Here is a 16,824-nt window from a genome sequence, read left to right as displayed (position 1 = left end):
ATATATTAAATAATACATTGGTATTTTTGTTTGATGTTTTTCTTCTTAGTTTCCAGGCTGACATATACTCACTAGAAATAAGCTAGCCTCAAACTCTGAGCTATAACGATTCCTTAGCCTTAGGTACATTATGCATAGTAAAGACATGAAAATCATTGTGCAACATAATGAATTTCAATGCAAATTTAATGAGTATTTCATTATCGGTAATGAGCTGTGGATCTAGGCATTGGGAGAGTTGGAGTGAATGTGGAAAATTCATCAGTGTGAATATTAAGTTTAATGAAAGTGCTGAATCCTGTATATGGTGTATATCTTAAGTATCAATGAGGAAAAATAACACTGAGGCTCAAGGGAAAAATAATGATGAAGAATAAGAGGTCCACAGTGAAAGGAGAGGAAACTGCTAGACTGTTGAACATGCTCAAACACTAAAAATGCTTGGGCTTCTGTAACATTCAGTCTTCACCAGTCTCCAGGTCCACCTTACAGGTCACATCCTGCGGTCCACACTGGGCCTATTATATGTATCAGAGTTTGAAATATGAGGCCTAGGGAACAAGGGAAACTGGCTGACAACCTGGTTTCCTGGAGCTCACTTAGTTCTAATCCAGGTACCGAGTTAGCTGTATTTTCATTTCCTACCTAGAACTGGATGCTGAGACTTGCCCCCCAAATCCCAAAACAATCAGGTAGCATGAGAAAGCACTGGAGCTAGAATGATGCTGGCTGAAGACAGGGAGAAATGCAGGATTGTCATTGACTAGGCTGTCACTTCTGGCTCTCAGGTCTTCAGAGAGGATGGACAAGGACGGGAGGTAGGTGTCTCAGCAACACTTTCACTCCTCCCCCATCGTTCTGTCTGACTGTCTGTCTTTTGGTGCTTGAGTTCTGATACAGGTCCTTATCCAGTAGATTGGTAAGAGTATAAAGTGAAAATGGAAGCTAAACTGCCCAGATCAGTTTTCCTCACAATAAAGGAAAAAGGCAAAGAGACCTCCCATTTATTCCAGTTTTTAAAGGCAGGAGCAGAGAGCTAGAGTCAGTGGACCTTTAATTCTCTGGGTCAACACTGCCATCAACAAATATTTCATACATACCCACACATGCATACCTCATCATCAAACCTGATTGTGGACGGCCATTTTGAAGTAAGGAAGAATCACGGGAATGTATAAATGACAAACCTTGGCCTTTACTGTTTTGTTTTGTTTTTTTCACTCCTTTTGTAGGCACACTGGAATCACAGGACATTACAGAGTATTAATGCAGACCCTGTTGACTGAGACACTTTCACCAAGTACACAGATGACCCGAGGCCTAGGAACAGGAGGCAGAGGGGCAGGTTTCACCCAAGCTCGGCTAGGGATGTTAACCTACTACCTGGTGGCCTAGAGCAGCCAGGCCTCACTCTCTCCAGGTTCTGAAGAGAAAGCATTACAGTCAGAGTCTCTGTTGGGGCCTGAGGAGAAGTCCAGGAAACACAAATAGGCAGCTAAACCTGCTTTTGCTAGCTGTAATCTTCCGCCATCGCTAAGAATCATGGGGAGGCAGGCAGTGGCGCTGTGAATTTTGAAATCATAACCTCATGATGGCAGTAGAGCTCCACACAAGCTCTTGTGAGTAATTATCCCCCGCCCTTCCTATCTGAAAAAAACGTCAAGGATGGCTGTACTGAGTTCTTCAGCCCAACTTTGAATACTTTCAGCAGTATTTTTTTTTTTTTTTTTTGTCCTATGGGGATCTTTTCCTTGTGTTATCTAATATATCTCCTTTTTTTTCTCTATGACAACTCATTTTTTATCCATTTACAATATTTAATGATCTTAAAGTTTTACAATGATTAATTTTTCATGGGTTTTACACCATAGAGTTATTGTGGAGATTTAGAAGCAAAGCAAAGAACTATGCTAAGCCCTGGTTGTAGTGAACTGACTATATGGACCAGGCTGCTGTGATAATATAATCTAGAGTGAAGACAGTAACAGGCATATATAGTTATGTCATGGGAAACAGTAATAGGCCTCCAATCTAGGAAGACTCTTGTGCCCCTGCTCCAGTGTGAACTAAAGCATCCCCTAGAGAGAATCAGTGACAGATCCATTTGGAAACCACTCTGATTTCAACGCACATGTTTCTCCAAGTGGGGTTGTGTAAAGCATTCAGTGTTGACAGGTATCTGGATCCTCTATCCAGGGCCACTAGAGTCAGCCTGGCACAGGACACACAAGGCCTTTTGTCTAGAGCCCTTGTCTGGATCACACACAGCGTGCTATCCAGGGAAGTCTATGTGAAGTAGGTAAGAACTAGGTCCCCTGATGGTTTGCTTTTGTGCAGCCCTGAGGTTGCAGCATGTCTTTTCTCCCTTGAAGTGATCCCTGAGATCGCTCTCAAGACCAGGAATCCATCAGACTTCAGGGCCAAGCAGGGAGGCAGAATGCTGCTGGGGGCAGATGGGGAGCAATGCAGGATTTGAGCGTGGACTGCACAGAGTTCCTCCCAAGAGAAGAGGAATGAGGCAGGTGGGTGTCTCAAGGCTTGCTTTCCTTTCTCTTCTTGCTTGCTTTGTTTTTATATTTCATTTTATCCATTTAATTATTTATTTAGTGGGAGCACAGGTCCATCCTTGTTAGAAGTGGCATAAAATGCAAAATAGAAGATAAATTCTGGGAGTACAACAGTCTTCTGACAGGAAGAAGGCTAGACCCACACAGCTTTGAGATATTGCTTTTGCATTGAATTTTTTCACTGGAAAGGCGGGGAGAGAGAGCTTCTGTCAGGACACCTTCACTCCTTTGGGGCCACAGCGCCATCATGCGGAAAGCCTTTCAGACATTCCAGAACACAGGGACTTCCTTGATCCTGTTTGTCGCCATTTTAAAACAGGGAGGGTCTCACAATCCCTAATGGGCAAACTGGCCTCTTACATTTTTTTTCCTTCCGTAGGCAGGACCTCTCAGAATACGCAGACTGTTTTCACTGAGGGACTTGGACCAGGTACAGAGCTGACCTGAGGTACTAGAGCAGGAAGCAGAGGGGCGGGTTTCACTGGCGTTCACTTGGCAATGTTAACCTACTAGCTGGTGGCCTAGGCCAGCTAGGCCTCTCACCAGGTTCTGATGAGAAAGCAGTACTGAAACTACAGAGTCTCTGTTGGGGCCTTAGGAGAAGTCCGGGAAGCCCAAGTAGGCACCCAGAGCTGATCTTGCCATTAAAAAAGCTTCCGCCATCGCTAAGGATCATGGGAAGTAAGGTCAGTGGTGTTGTCAGTTTTGAAGCCGCATCCGCATGATGGCAGTAGAGCTCCACACAAGCTCTTGTGAGTGATTGTCTCCCGCCCTTCCTGTCTGAAAAAACGCCAAAGATGGCTGTCCTGAGTTCTTCAGCTCATCTTTGAGTAATTTCACCAGTATTTTTTTTTTTTTTCTTGTTTTATGGGATTCTTTTCCTTGTGTGATCTGGAATATTTCTTTTTCTTTCTTTATGACGGCTCATTTTTACCCATTCCAGATACTTATTGGTCTTCGTAAAATTTTGGAATGATTAATTTTTCATAGGTTTCACATGATAGAGGTATTGTTTAAAAGCAAAGAACAATGCTAAGCCCTAGTTGTTGTGAGCTAACTACATGGACCAGGCTGGCCTGGGTCTTTCCATGAGACTTCTGTCTTTGCCCCTGAGAATTTCAGAATTTCTAGGTTCATGCTACCATGACCAGATGGCAGGAGTAGGTTTCACCTTGTCTTAAATAACATCACCGAACAAACCCTTGGCAATTATTACTTTTATCCTAAAGACAACGTCCAGGCTTCAAGGTTTTCCCTTTCTCTTTCTTCATCCACCAATTTACCCACCTTTGAAACACAAGTAAATCCAAGGGGAGTTTAACAGGTCTGAACGGAGAAGGTTCAGTGGAGAGTTACTTCTGTGAAACAGTAAGAAAATACGAGACATCCACGCTTTTGTCTCTCTGTTTTGGTTATTGTATTTTTTTTTTTAGGCTTGAGCATGGGGGAGGAGTAGTCAAGGATGGCCTTTGTGAGCCTCTGCTGTGCCCTACTGCCATCCTGCAGGTAGAGCTACAGTGCAGGGCCATTACAGCTTCATTCCCATGAGTCCTGGCAATGGGGAATCAATGTCAGGTAGGATTCCTTTGACTTCCAAGTGGACTCCAGTGCTTTTCCTCTCCAGCAGGAGAGATTTGAACACCAGCACTACCTTGGAGCTAAAAATGAAGAGTACAGGACTAAGAGAAGACCAGTAGACAAGCTGACATAGGAAGTTGTGGGGCGGGGTTTTGGTCTTTTTATCTGGGACCTGACAAGAAGAAACCACAGGAAAAGAAATGCAGGCTCTTGAAGGGGATGTCTGTCTCCTGCTCCTTGTGCCATGTGTGGGCCGGATTTTAAGTTTGCCTTCTTGCTGAGACACATCCACTCCCCGTTTAGCCCAAGCTGCCCTGGCACACACTGTGTAGTCCCAGCTCCTCTCAGAGGTCCATGTCTTGGTTGCCAAGGGCAAGTATAAGACTGAATGTATAATCTAGAGTGAAGACAGTAACAGGCATATGTAGTTATGTCATGGGAAACAGTAATAGGCCTCCAATCTAGGAAGACTCTTGTGCCCTTGCTGCAGTGTGAACTAAAGCATCCCCTAGAGAGAATCAGTGACAGATCCATTTGGAAACCACTCTGATTTCAACGCACATGTTTCTCCAAGTGGGGTTGTGCATAGCATTCAGTGTTGACAGGTATCTGGATCCTCTATCCAGGGCCACTAGAGTCAGCCTGGCACAGGACACACAAGGCCTTTTGTCTAAAGCCCTTGTCTGGATCACACACAGCGTGCTATCCAGGGAAGTCTGTGTGAAGTAGGTAAGAACTAGGTCCCCTGATGGTTTACTTTTGTTCAGCCCTGAGGTTGCAACATGTCTTTTTTCTCCCTTGAAGTGATCCCTGAGATCGCTCTCAAGACCAGGAATCCATCAGACTTCAGGGGCAAGCATGGAGGCAGAATGCTGCTGGGGGCAGATGGGGAGCAATGCAGGATTTGAGCGTGGACTGCACAGACTTCCTCCCAAGAGAAGAGGAATGAGGCAGGTGGGTGCCTCAAGGCTTGCTTTCCTTTTGCCTCTTGTTTGCTTTTTTTTTTTTTTATATTTCATTTTATCCATTCAATAATTTATTTAGTGGGAGCACAGGTCTATCCTTGTTAGGAATGGCATTGGAATAAAATGCAAAACGGAAGCTAAATTCTGGGAGTACAATAGGCTTCTGACAGAAAGAAGGCTGGACCCAACCAGTTACAGGATACTATATTTGTATTGACTTTTTTTTCATACTGGAAAGGTGGGGAATAGGGAACTTCAGTCAGGGCATAGTCACTCCTGTGGGGCCACAGTGCCGTCATGTGGAATATGTTTCATATATTCCTGCACAGGGCACAGGCATGCACAGGGACTTCCTTGATCCTGCTTGTCACCATTTTGAAACACGGAAGCTCTCAGAGTCCTAAATGGCAAAGCTTGCTGGTTATATATATATTTTTTCCTTCTGTAGTCAGACTAGAATCATGGGATCTTACAGAGTGTTAATGTAGACTATGTTGACTGAGAGATTTGTACCACATGCACAGCTGTCCTCAGGAACAGGAAGCAGAGTGGCGGGTTTCACTGGTCCTCAGCTAGTTATCTCAACCTTTTAACTCGTGGCCTATGGAAGCCAGACACCTCATTCTCCAGGTTCTGATGAGAAAGCACTACGGAAACTACAGAGTTTTTGTTGGGGCCAGAGGAGAAATCCAGGAAGCTCAAATAGGCACCCGGAGCTGTTCTTGCTGTCTGTAATCTTCTGCCATTGCAAAGAATCATGGGACATGGTGTTGTTAATTTTGAAACCATGTTCTTATGATAGCAGAGCTGCACACACTGGCTTGTGAGTGATTGTCCCCCTACCCTTCCTGTCTGATAAAAACACCTAGGATGGCTGTCCTGAGTTCTTCAGCCTCTTCCTTCCTTCTTAGTGTCTTCCTTCTCTGTGTCACTAAACCTCCACTCCATTTCCCAGTCTCCCTGTTTTCCTCTCCCTGTGTGTCCATCCAAAGGTACAAATACAATATTACCCTGACAAACATATACGTAATTTAAAAATATGAGCTCTCATCAACAAACTTCCTTTTATTCCATTTCCAATCAAATACACATATATAACAAGCTGTTAATGGTGATTGCTTTGAGTAATGTTATTTGCAACAAAGTTTTCATTTGTTCATCCTAGATGTGAATATTGGAAATATAATTCAAGAAACTGAGCTGCAGTGCCACCACTCCCAAGGTTGGAGGATGGTGATAGCATTGAGGCCTAGGACAATCTGGCCAACCTACACAGTAGCATTGGGCTGTAATTGCTTTATATTTTACTTATTCCTAGCATAGCTCTCTATGTCATAAGTGAGCTGTGGATCTGCTGTGTCCCTTCTTGTCGCTTCCAACCCCGACCAGCAGGAAAGGAGCGACACCAAGACGTTCTTCTCAAAGCAGTTTATTCAGGAACCTTTTAGCATACAAGCAGCAACAATCTCTCTCCAGCCCCGAGAGTACTCCCTTATAACCTCCCTCAACTCAACCATCCAGTGTGCGTATCCTCTGTTCATAGGTCCACGTCACATGGCCTGATCTATGGTCATGGTGCGCCTGCACAGCTCTCATGATGGGGCGTGGCTTACTTTCAGGTGCTAGTCTTAAAACTCGGCAGCAGTCCCTGGCGCCATCTTGGGATTGCTGCTACACCCATTCCCCACACCTTCTGTTCCGGAAACCTTAATTCTCTTCCCTGAACTCCTCTATTGTGGGAATCACAGGTTGGTACCTTCAGCACAGATTTAACTATAAAGTTTCATGGTAAGGTTTCAGGACAAGAACATGAGAAGAGCTCCAGAGGTGACTCATTAAGAACATTTCCTGCTCTTCCCAAAGCATCTGAGTTTGTTGTGGGTACCCAAGTCAACAGGCTCATCTCTTCCTGGGAACTTTAGCTCCAGGGGTTCTGACACACCCTTTTGTCCTCTGTGGTTAGCATTACACACTTGGTATACATTCAGAGGCACACTTTAAAATAAAACAAAACAAAAAACAATGTAAACACCAAGACAGCAAAACATCTGCTTTTCTACTGTAAAAGTATGTATTATGTCAGTATATACAGTACACATTTATTCTGTAATACAGGTGATTTTTTTTCCCCTTCATTCAACAGGTCCCAATGTAGTAGTCCAGGCTTATCTTGAACTCATGGCTGTTTGGTACCCCTTGATTAAATGAGTAACAGTGTAAGATAACATTTGGTCCAGATGTTAAAACCCTTGAGAAAATTTTATATTTTGTTAAGATTTGGCCAATCTTAATGATATTTGTAGTCTAGAATTTTTATTTCATTCCTTTCTTTCTTTTTTTATAGATAGTTTTTTTTATTTTTTGCTCTTCAGACTCTTGAATTTGAGGTCATCCCAGGCCTTGGGCCTGTATTCTGACTTTCTTTGTTTTATTACTACAAATAGTTCAGTAAATTGCTACCTTATTGGAACATGTAAGTTGGGGTAACCTAGATATGCATTCTTGAGTCAAGATTACTCATATTTGACTTCAGTATACAGTATCTCTAATCCCTTTGGAGGTGAGGGCTGTATTTTTGTGTTAACAGTAAATATGAAGACTCATAAACCTTGTTTGTCACACTTTAGACCTCTACCACAGGTAATGGTAAAATTTAATATACTGTAAAACATTGCTTTATAAAAAGTAGACAGTATTGTTTTGCTTGAAATTTGAGAAATGCTTCTGTATGGATGTATGTCCTTCAGAATGGCTTTATGGGAGAATGGCACTTCAGTTAGGAGTTAATGTTATTTAGAAAATAGGAATTTCATAGGTGAGTGGGCCTGAGGTAACTTGCATTAAATAACAACCAAAATCTGCTAAATATTTGCTAGAAAACAGGCTTCAAGCAATTTTGTCTTCCTGGCTTCATCCATGTTACCCCACTGAGGAGATATGATAATACAACAGCAACTTTCTGGACCATTGATTCCCATTGTGGAGTTCAGAAATTTACCTAGGAAAAGGACAGGAGTGCTGATGGGTGGAGTTATAGGCATCTGTTAGCCTTGAAAAGGTAATTCGGAAACAAAATGGCTGCCTTATGAGCTGCCTCTGAGCCTAAATGGAAGGCAGGCTTACTTTCTGATATTTTTAGAAATGGAAAATGATTTTTTTCTTTTTTTTCTTTTCAGATAAGATGGGTGGAAGAGGAGGGCACCACAATGGCTCCTCGTAGAGCTCTACTGCCCCCATGAGGACACAGTTTCATCAGACATGTTACCTCCAGTTTCCTTCCCATGACAGCCCTGGCCTTTAGTGTTCTAGAAGAGATTGGGCATTATTTTCTTTCTACAACCTGGAGAACTGAACCCTAACTGTACATTAGTGTAGAACCTAGGGGGTGACACGAACTATCAGCAGTGAAGCAATTTAATAGCATACATGTTTACTGTAGGTGCGAGTGTACCCCTGTAGTATGCTTGCCAAGGTCTGAGAACAATTTGTAAGTGTTAGTTATCTCCTTTAAAGAGGGTGCTGGAGATGGAACAGAGGTCCTCAGGCATACATGCAACCCCAGTATCACAAACGGTTATCCTCCCACAACCTGAGGACACTGCAGAAATTCATAAGTACAGAAATGAGTAAAAAAGCACTTGGATTCAGGATTTACTAGACATGCCCTCAGAATTCACATGCTTTCTTTCTACTTTTTATTCACCTACTGGACAAGTATCACCAAGTAAATCAAGCCTGAATGCACAGGGCTCTGAGGGAATTTATCTAGACAAAGGAGAGGTGTTTTCATGAAGAAGGGTGGTGGTTTGCAATCTTTGGTTTGAATTGCAAATGCAAAAGTAAAATGGCTGCCTTGTACAACTAGAATCTGCACAGAAGAGGAAGCAGGCATTTTTCTTGTCCTTTTTTTCAGACTAAACTGGGGGGAGAATAGGATGTAAGGTGGCATTGCTGAACTTATCTAGAGCTCTGCTGCCCCCAAGAGGAATTAGTTTCAACAGGACACCAGCAGTTTCTTTCCTATAAGCCCCTGCTAGAAGGAAGGCTAGCCTTCAAACTGAAGCTCATTGTCTTCCAATGCCCCAAGAAATGCCAGGAAGCTGGTGTAATTCCTCATAGAACCTGAAGGTTGTGGGACCTGAAGTGGACCACAAGTAGTCTGGGATACTGAAACTGTGCTATTCCCAGCTTTGATTTGAAAATGTAGAAATAACTCAAAAACAAATGCAAACTCTCCGTCATCAAGATGGCTCCTGCTTGTAATCCCAGTGTTCTGAAGGTAGGAAAGGACTACAGTGAGCACTAGGTAAACATGGGCTAGAGAGAAGATTTTGTGTCAAGGAACTCAAGAATGAACTTTTAAAATGGGTTAGAGGCACTGCACTATGAGAAGGGGTGTGTGTTCCTATTGCTCTTGCCCATGCTGGAAGCAGAACTTCACGCACCATCACTGTTCTACAGCCCTACTTACTATACCCGCTGGATCCAGGAACTGCAGCAGTGGAAGACCGGCAAGAAAAGCCAATTCCACGTGCCAAGGGAGTTTAGAAAAGGCCTGATGTGTACCCAACTATCAAAACACAGGGCAAAGAATTAGGCTTCCATCTAGAAGAGTAAATGTATGTGTGGGGATGGGTGGGTGGGATAGATTCAATGTAAATGCTTTTTTTTTTTTTTGGTTCTTTTTTTTGGAGCTGGGGACCGAACCCAGGGCCTTGCGCTTCCTAGGCAAGTGCTCTACCACTGAGCTAAATCCCCAACCCCGCTTTTTTTTTTTTTTACAGAAATAGAATTGCTAATTGTAAATGTCACTTGGAATTTGAAGACAAGTAATTGACAATGAATTTCATATAAGACACGGTACCAAGCTCTATTTACTTTATCATTTCTTAAATGTCTTCTCAAGTAAAATACAGAAGTCCAGATATTCAAAATATAAATATGAATATATGCCCACAGTTTAAGGTGATGACAAAGACTGTATAAAGCTATGTTTTTATAATATCTGTCAATGTTGAAGATTACTTTATAATTTAATAACTAAAGAGATGTTCATGAAAATCTTTTTTTTTCTTTTTTTTTTTTTTTCCTTTTTTTTTTTTTCGGAGCTGGGGACCGAACCCAGGGCCTTGCGCTCGCTAGGCAAGCGCTCTACTGCTGAGCTAAATCCCCAACCCCGTTCATGAAAATCTTGAGTGTATGAGAATGGTTTGCTATGTCTGAAAGCTCTCAGTGTACACAGCTGGGTGACTGTATTGGAGAAGCCAGTTTTAAACATCATTTGTTGAGGTTCCCCCCTCCCCCAATGGATTTTGAAGATACAAATGTATCTTTTTCTCTTGGAGGAATCACACTGTGTAGTCCACCTAGGCTGGCCTCTAACTGGCAATTCTACCTCAGTCTGGCATTATAGATATGTAAAGACTTAAGCATTAAACAACAACAAAAGCTATGTAGAGACCTTGTCTCAAAAAACACAAACTTCTGAGTAGTGAAATGACCTTGGGATTCCCTAGTATATATTAATTTTATATGTATTATGTATGAAATTTGTTTAACTACTTAGTGAATAAAATGCCTTAATTTTTGTCATAAATAGCTGAAAGAAGACTTTTATTCGGTCCTAGAGAGATGTTATAGGAGTCAAGAGCTCTGGTTGCTCTTACAGAGACCTAGTTCAATTTCCGGTATTCATATAGGTAACCACCACCTATCATTGCTATTTTCCAGGGCTCCAGTGCTTTCTTTTAACCACTGTGAGCAATACATATATACAGACTATGTACATACATATGTATATACATATATACATACATACAGGGAAAACAAGTAAAAATGAATACATCTAATAAAAAGATTTATATATGAGCAAAAAAATGCTAAAAAGAAGCTGTATCTGGTTGTGAGTAAAAACTGGAAGAACTGGGCTGTGGTGGTACATGCCTTTATTCCCAGTGCTTGGAAGGTAGAAGCAGGTGGATCTCTGACTTCAGGGCTAGCCTGGCCTACAGAGTGAGTTCTGAGGCAGCCGGGGTTACACACAGAAACCCTGTCTCAAAGACAAAAAACAAATAAACCAACAAGACGTGGATTAATCAGTCTTGGAGGAGTCTGTCTTCCGAGGCTGATGAATCACAGTCTTATGGAGAGATTTGGGTTTTTTCAGGTTTAGAGGACAATTACTTTAACTTGGGCTAGTTTTAGCCTTCTGAAACAGCCATTCCTTGTTCCATTCACTCTGATGTGAAGCAACACATCATGATAATACATAAAAAAGCCTTAGAAGCTATTAACTTAGCAGAGCACTAGCTTCCACCCATTCAAGAGTGCAGAATGTCAACAGGTAGCATCTTGGAGCTGTAGAATAACTTCCCTAATCATGTTACAGCCACCTCTCCCATGTATCCACCAATGTCTTTTAAACTTGCCCTGATTCATGATTTTATTTGTTGTATAAAAGTATAAAAATCTTGGGAAACTGTTTCCATGTTGGAACATGTAATCTGGGGTGATCTAAACCTGTGTTCTCGGGCCATGGTGACTCAAAATGGATCCAGAATAAACCATCCTTATTTCCTTTAAGTTGCGCGCTGTGGTTTTTATGTCAGTCTATGGCTGTTTTATTTTCTACATTCTAGACCTTGCCATTATTTAAAAATGTCAAAAACTGTTCAGAAAGTAGAACTTGTTAGAGGTAAAATACATTGTAATTTAGTTTGTTTAAAAACTAAGTCAGCTTCATTCCTGGGCACAAAGGTCACAATGGTTGGAAGTGAATCTGAATGAGAACCACGCTTTGCTGTTCTCTAATCCTGATGTTTATGAATTTTCTTTTCTTCCCTAGGTCTGGATCCCTTTGGTTTGCTATCAAGACCACCAGAAAATTTGCTAAATATAGAATCACTTGATAGAAAACTCCTGGATAAAGATGGGCAGACATCAGAGGCCTTAATCATATGTATTCTTACATCTTCAAAAAGATGTCTGATGACAGATGATAGTGGGTACCCTAGATCTTACTTCTTTTTCTTTCTTTTAACATATTTTTGGTGCTAGGATAAGATTCTAGCCCTTCCTAATATATCTACTATTGATAGCAAAGGGAAACAAAAATGTAATTTTTTAAAAATTATTTTAATTTTTTTTAAATTACAAACATTTTTAATGACACGAAATCAAGACAGTTTGGTGTTCAGTAGCTAACATCAAACTAAATGGGGAGAAACATGAAGCAATCCCACTAAAATTATGGACCAGACAAGGCTGTCTACTCTCTCTGTACTTATTCAATATAGTGCTCAAAGTCCTAGCCAGAACAATCAGACAACAAAAGGAGGTCAAAGGGATACAAATTGGAAAGGAAGAAGTCAAAATATCACTATTTGCAGATGATATGATAGTATATGTGACCACAAAAGTTCCACCAGAGAACTACTTAACTTGATAAACAACTTCAGCAAAGTGGCTGGGTACAGAATTAACTCAAAAGAGTAAGTAGCCTTCCTCTACACAAAGATAAACAGGCTGAGAAAGAAATTAGGGAAAGGATGCCCTTCAAAATACTCCCAAATAATATAAAATACCTCAGTGTGACTTTAACCAAGTAAGTGAAAGATCTATATGATAAGAATTTCAAGCCGCTGAAGAAAGAAATTGAAGATCTCAGAAGATGGAAAGATCTCCCATGCTCACGGATTGGCAGGATTAATACAGTAAAAATGGCCATTTTACCAAAAGCAATCTACAGATCCTATGCAATCCCCATCAAAATTGCAATCCAATTCTTCATAGAGTTAGAAAGAACAATTTGCAAATTCATTTGGAATAACAAAAAACCCAGGATAGGTAAAACTATCTTCAACAATAAAAGGATTTCTGGAAGAATCACCATCCCTGGTCTCAAGCAGTATTACAGGGCAATAGTCATAAAAACTGTATGGTATTGGTACAGAGACAGGCAGATAGACCAATGGAACAGAATTGAAGATCCAGAAATGAACCCACACAACTATGGTCACAATTATATGGTATTGGTACAGAACAGGCAGATAGGTCAGTGGAATAGAATTGAAGACCCAGAAATGAACCCACATACCTATGGTCACTTGATTTTTGACAAAGGAGCCAAAACCATCAAATGGAAGAAAGATAGCATTTTCAGCAAATGGTGCTGGTTCAACTGGAGGTCAGCATGTAGAAGAATTGCAGATTGATCCATTCTGATCACCCTGTACAAAGCTTAAGTCCAAGAGAATCAAGGACCTCCACATCAAACCAGATAAACTCAAACCAATAGAAGAAAAAGTGGAGAAGAGTCTTGAACACATGGGTACTAGGAAAATTTTCCTGAACAGAACACCAATGCCTTATGTTCTAAGATCATGAATCCACAAATGGGACCTCATGAAACGGGAAAGCTTCTGTAAGGTAAAAGACACTGTCATTAGGACAAAACGGCAACGAACAGATTGGGAAAAGATCTTTACCGATCCTATAACAGATATAGGGCTAATATCCAAAATATCCAAGACCTCAAGAAGTTAAACTGAGGAATATGACTGAGAAGCACCAAAAGAAATGGTCAATATCCTTAGTCATCAGGGAAATGCAAATCAAAACAACCCTGAGATTTCACCTCACACCTTTCAGAATGGCTAAGATCAAAAACTCAGGTGATAGCAGATGCTGGCGAGATGTGGAGAAAGAGGAACACTCCTCCATTGTGGGTGGGATTGCAAACTGGTACAACCTCTCTGGAAATCAGTCTGGAGGTTCCTCAGAAAATTGGACATTGCACCACCTGAGGACCCAGCTATACCTCTCTTGGGCATATACCCAAAAGATGCCCCAACATATACCAAAGACACGTGCTCCACGTGCTATGTTCATAGCAGCCTTATTTATAATAGCCAGAAGCTGGAAAGAACTCAGATGCCCTTCAACAGAGGAATGGATACAGAAAATGTGGTACATCTACACAATGGAATATTACTCAGCTATCAAAAACAATGACTTTATGAAACTCATAGGCAAATGGATGGAACTGGAAAATATCCTGAAGTAACCCAATCACAGAAAAACACACGTGGTATACACTAAATGATAAGTGGATATTAGCCCAAATGCTCAAATTACCAAGATGCACAGACCACCGGAAACTCACAAAGGATGACCAAAATGCCGATGTTAAACACTCCTTCTTTAAAAGGGGAACAAAAATAGCCATAAGAGGTGATAGGGAGGCAACATTTAGAGCAGAAACTGAAAGAATGGGCCATTCAGAGCCTGTCCCACATGTGTCCCATATATATCTCCACCAAAACTAGGTAAGGTGGATGAAGCTAAGAAGTGCAGACTGACAGGAACCAGATATAGATCTCTCCTGAGAGACACAGCCAGAACATGTCAAATACAGAGGCGAATGCCAGCAACAAACCACTGAACTGAGAACGGGGTCCCTGTTGGAGGAATTTGATAAAGGATTGAAAGAGCTGAATGGGCTTGCAACCCTTTAAGAATAACAATGTCAACCAACCAGAGTTTCCATGGACTAAACCACTACCCAAAGACTATAACATGAACTGACCCTGGGCTCCAACTGCATAGGTAGCAGTGAATAGCCTTGTTGGGGCACTAGTGGAAGGGGAAACCCTTGATCCTGCCAAGGTTGGTCCCCCAGTGTACTGGATTGTTGGGGGGAGGGTGGTAATGAGGGGAGGATGGGGAGGGGAACACCCATACAGAAAGGGAGGGGAGCTGTAGGCGGCTGATGGAAAAGAAATCGGGAAAGGAATTAATGTTTGAAATGTGAATAAATACCCAATTTAATAAAAATGGGAGGAAAAAAAGAGTCAAGGGTTGCTCCCAAGCCCAGGTGACTCCTGAGGAACAGACACTCTACTGGGCTTGACAGTGAAAAGAAAAAATTAATTTTTGGCCAGCTGCAAGATGCTGTGTATATTCAGTGTTCCAAACCTTAGTTCATTCAACACTAGCACCTACATGGGAACCTACAGAGAAACAGTCCTACTATTCTAACATGAAAGCCATGTGCTACTTAGCAGGGTTTACATTAGGATTTGAGCCACTCCAGCTTATGTCAAAATACGCTTTACTGAGCTAGTGTGGTTTTTCTTCCTAGAAAGCCCATCTGTGGTGTAATAGATTTTGGCCCTACACCCATGCTTTGCAGCTTGCCTGGGTCTACCTCTTTACTCAGAAACCCTCCCCCTTTTCGTCCTTTTACCTTCTCTGGGCAGCTAAAAGGTTTACACCTTGGCCATCCTGGGAATGTCTTTTTATTTTTATTTATTTTTATTTTTTATTAACTTGAGTATTAGGGTGTCATTTCCCTAATTTCTTTCTCGGCTTGTTTCTCTTTTGTGTAGAGGAAGGCTACTGATTTATTTGAGTTAAGTTTATACCCAGACACTCTGCTGAAGTTGTTTATCAGCTTTAGTAGTTCTCTGGTGGAACTTTTGGGATCACTTAAATATACTATCATATCATCTGCAAATAGTGATATTTTGACTTCTTCTTTTCCGATCTGTATCCCCTTGACCTCCTTTTGTTGTCTGATTGCTCTGGCTAGAACTTCAAGAACTATATTGAATAAGTATGGAGAGAGTGGGCAGCCTTGTCTAGTCCCTGATTTTAGTGGGATTGCTTCAAGTTTCTCTCCATTTAGTTTAATGTTAGCAACTGGTTTGCTGTATATGGCTTTTACTATGTTTAGGTATGGGCCTTAAATTCTAATTCTTTTCAGGACTTTTATCATGAAGGGGTGTTGATTTTTGTCAAATGCTTTCTCAGCATCTAATGAAATGATCATGTGGTTCTGTTCTTTCAGTTTGTTTATATAATGGATCACGTTGATGGTTTTCCGTATATTAAACCATCCCTGCATGCCTGGGATGAAGCCTACTTGATCATGGTGGATGATTGTTTTGATGTGCTCTTGGATTCGGTTTGCCAGAATTTTATTGAGTATTTTTGCGTCGATATTCATAAGGGAAATTGGTCTGAAGTTCTCTTTCTTTGTTGGGTCTTTGTGTGGTTTAGGTGTAAGAGTAATTGTGGCTTCATAGAAGGAATTCGGTAGTGATCCATCTGTTTCAATTTTGTGGAATAGTTTGGATAATATTGGTACAAGGTCTTCTATGAAGGTCTGATAGAATTCTGCACTAAATCCGTCTGGTCCTGGGCTCTTTTTGGTTGGGAGACCTTTAATGACTGCTTCTATTTGTTTAGGAGTTATGGGGTTGTTTAACTGGTTTATCTGTTCCTGATTTAGCTTAGGTACCTGGTATCTGTCTAGGAAATTGTCCATTTCCGGCAGATTTTCAAGTTTTGTTGAATATAGTCTTTTATAGTAAGATCTGATGATTTTTGGAATTTCCTCTGAATCTGTAGTTATGTCTCCCTTTTCATTTCTGATTTTGTTAATTTGGATACACTCTCTGTGTCCTCTCATTAGTCAGGCTAGGGGTTTATCTATCTTGTTGATTTTCTCAAAGAACCAACTTTTGGTTCCGTTGATTCTTTCTATGGTCCTTTTTGTTTCTACTTGGTTGATTTCAGCTCTGAGTTTGATTATTTCCTGCCTTCTACTCCTCCTGGGTGTATTTGCATCTTTTTGTTCTAGAGATTTTAGGTGTGCTGTCAAGCTGCTGACATATGCTCTTTCCTGTTTCTTTCTGCAGGCACTCAGCGCT

General features: G+C 41.3%; 1 long non-coding RNA gene across 50 annotated transcripts in view; it reads left to right on the top strand.

The window, feature by feature from the left end:
* Window positions 1–11,692, top strand: part of LOC103690083 (uncharacterized) — a 73,239-nt gene extending 61,547 nt beyond the window's left edge. For 45 of the 50 annotated variants that reach the window (XR_015646720.1, XR_015646718.1, XR_015646767.1 and 42 more), the window contains 3 exons: window positions 650–2,522; window positions 2,947–5,099; window positions 8,287–11,692. This is a non-coding gene — a long non-coding RNA (uncharacterized LOC103690083). The remainder of the gene's footprint in view (window positions 1–649; window positions 2,523–2,946; window positions 5,100–8,286) is intronic. The other 5 variants (XR_015646746.1, XR_015646736.1, XR_015646747.1 and 2 more) reach the window with 5 other exon arrangements.
* Window positions 11,693–16,824: the final 5,132 nt, after the last annotated feature.

This window comes from Rattus norvegicus, chromosome X, assembly GCF_021556685.1.
Source record: "Rattus norvegicus strain SHRSP/BbbUtx chromosome X, alternate assembly SHRSP_T2T, whole genome shotgun sequence".
Lineage (NCBI taxonomy): Eukaryota > Metazoa > Chordata > Mammalia > Rodentia > Muridae > Rattus > Rattus norvegicus.
This window is presented reverse-complemented; position numbering and strand designations above follow the sequence as displayed.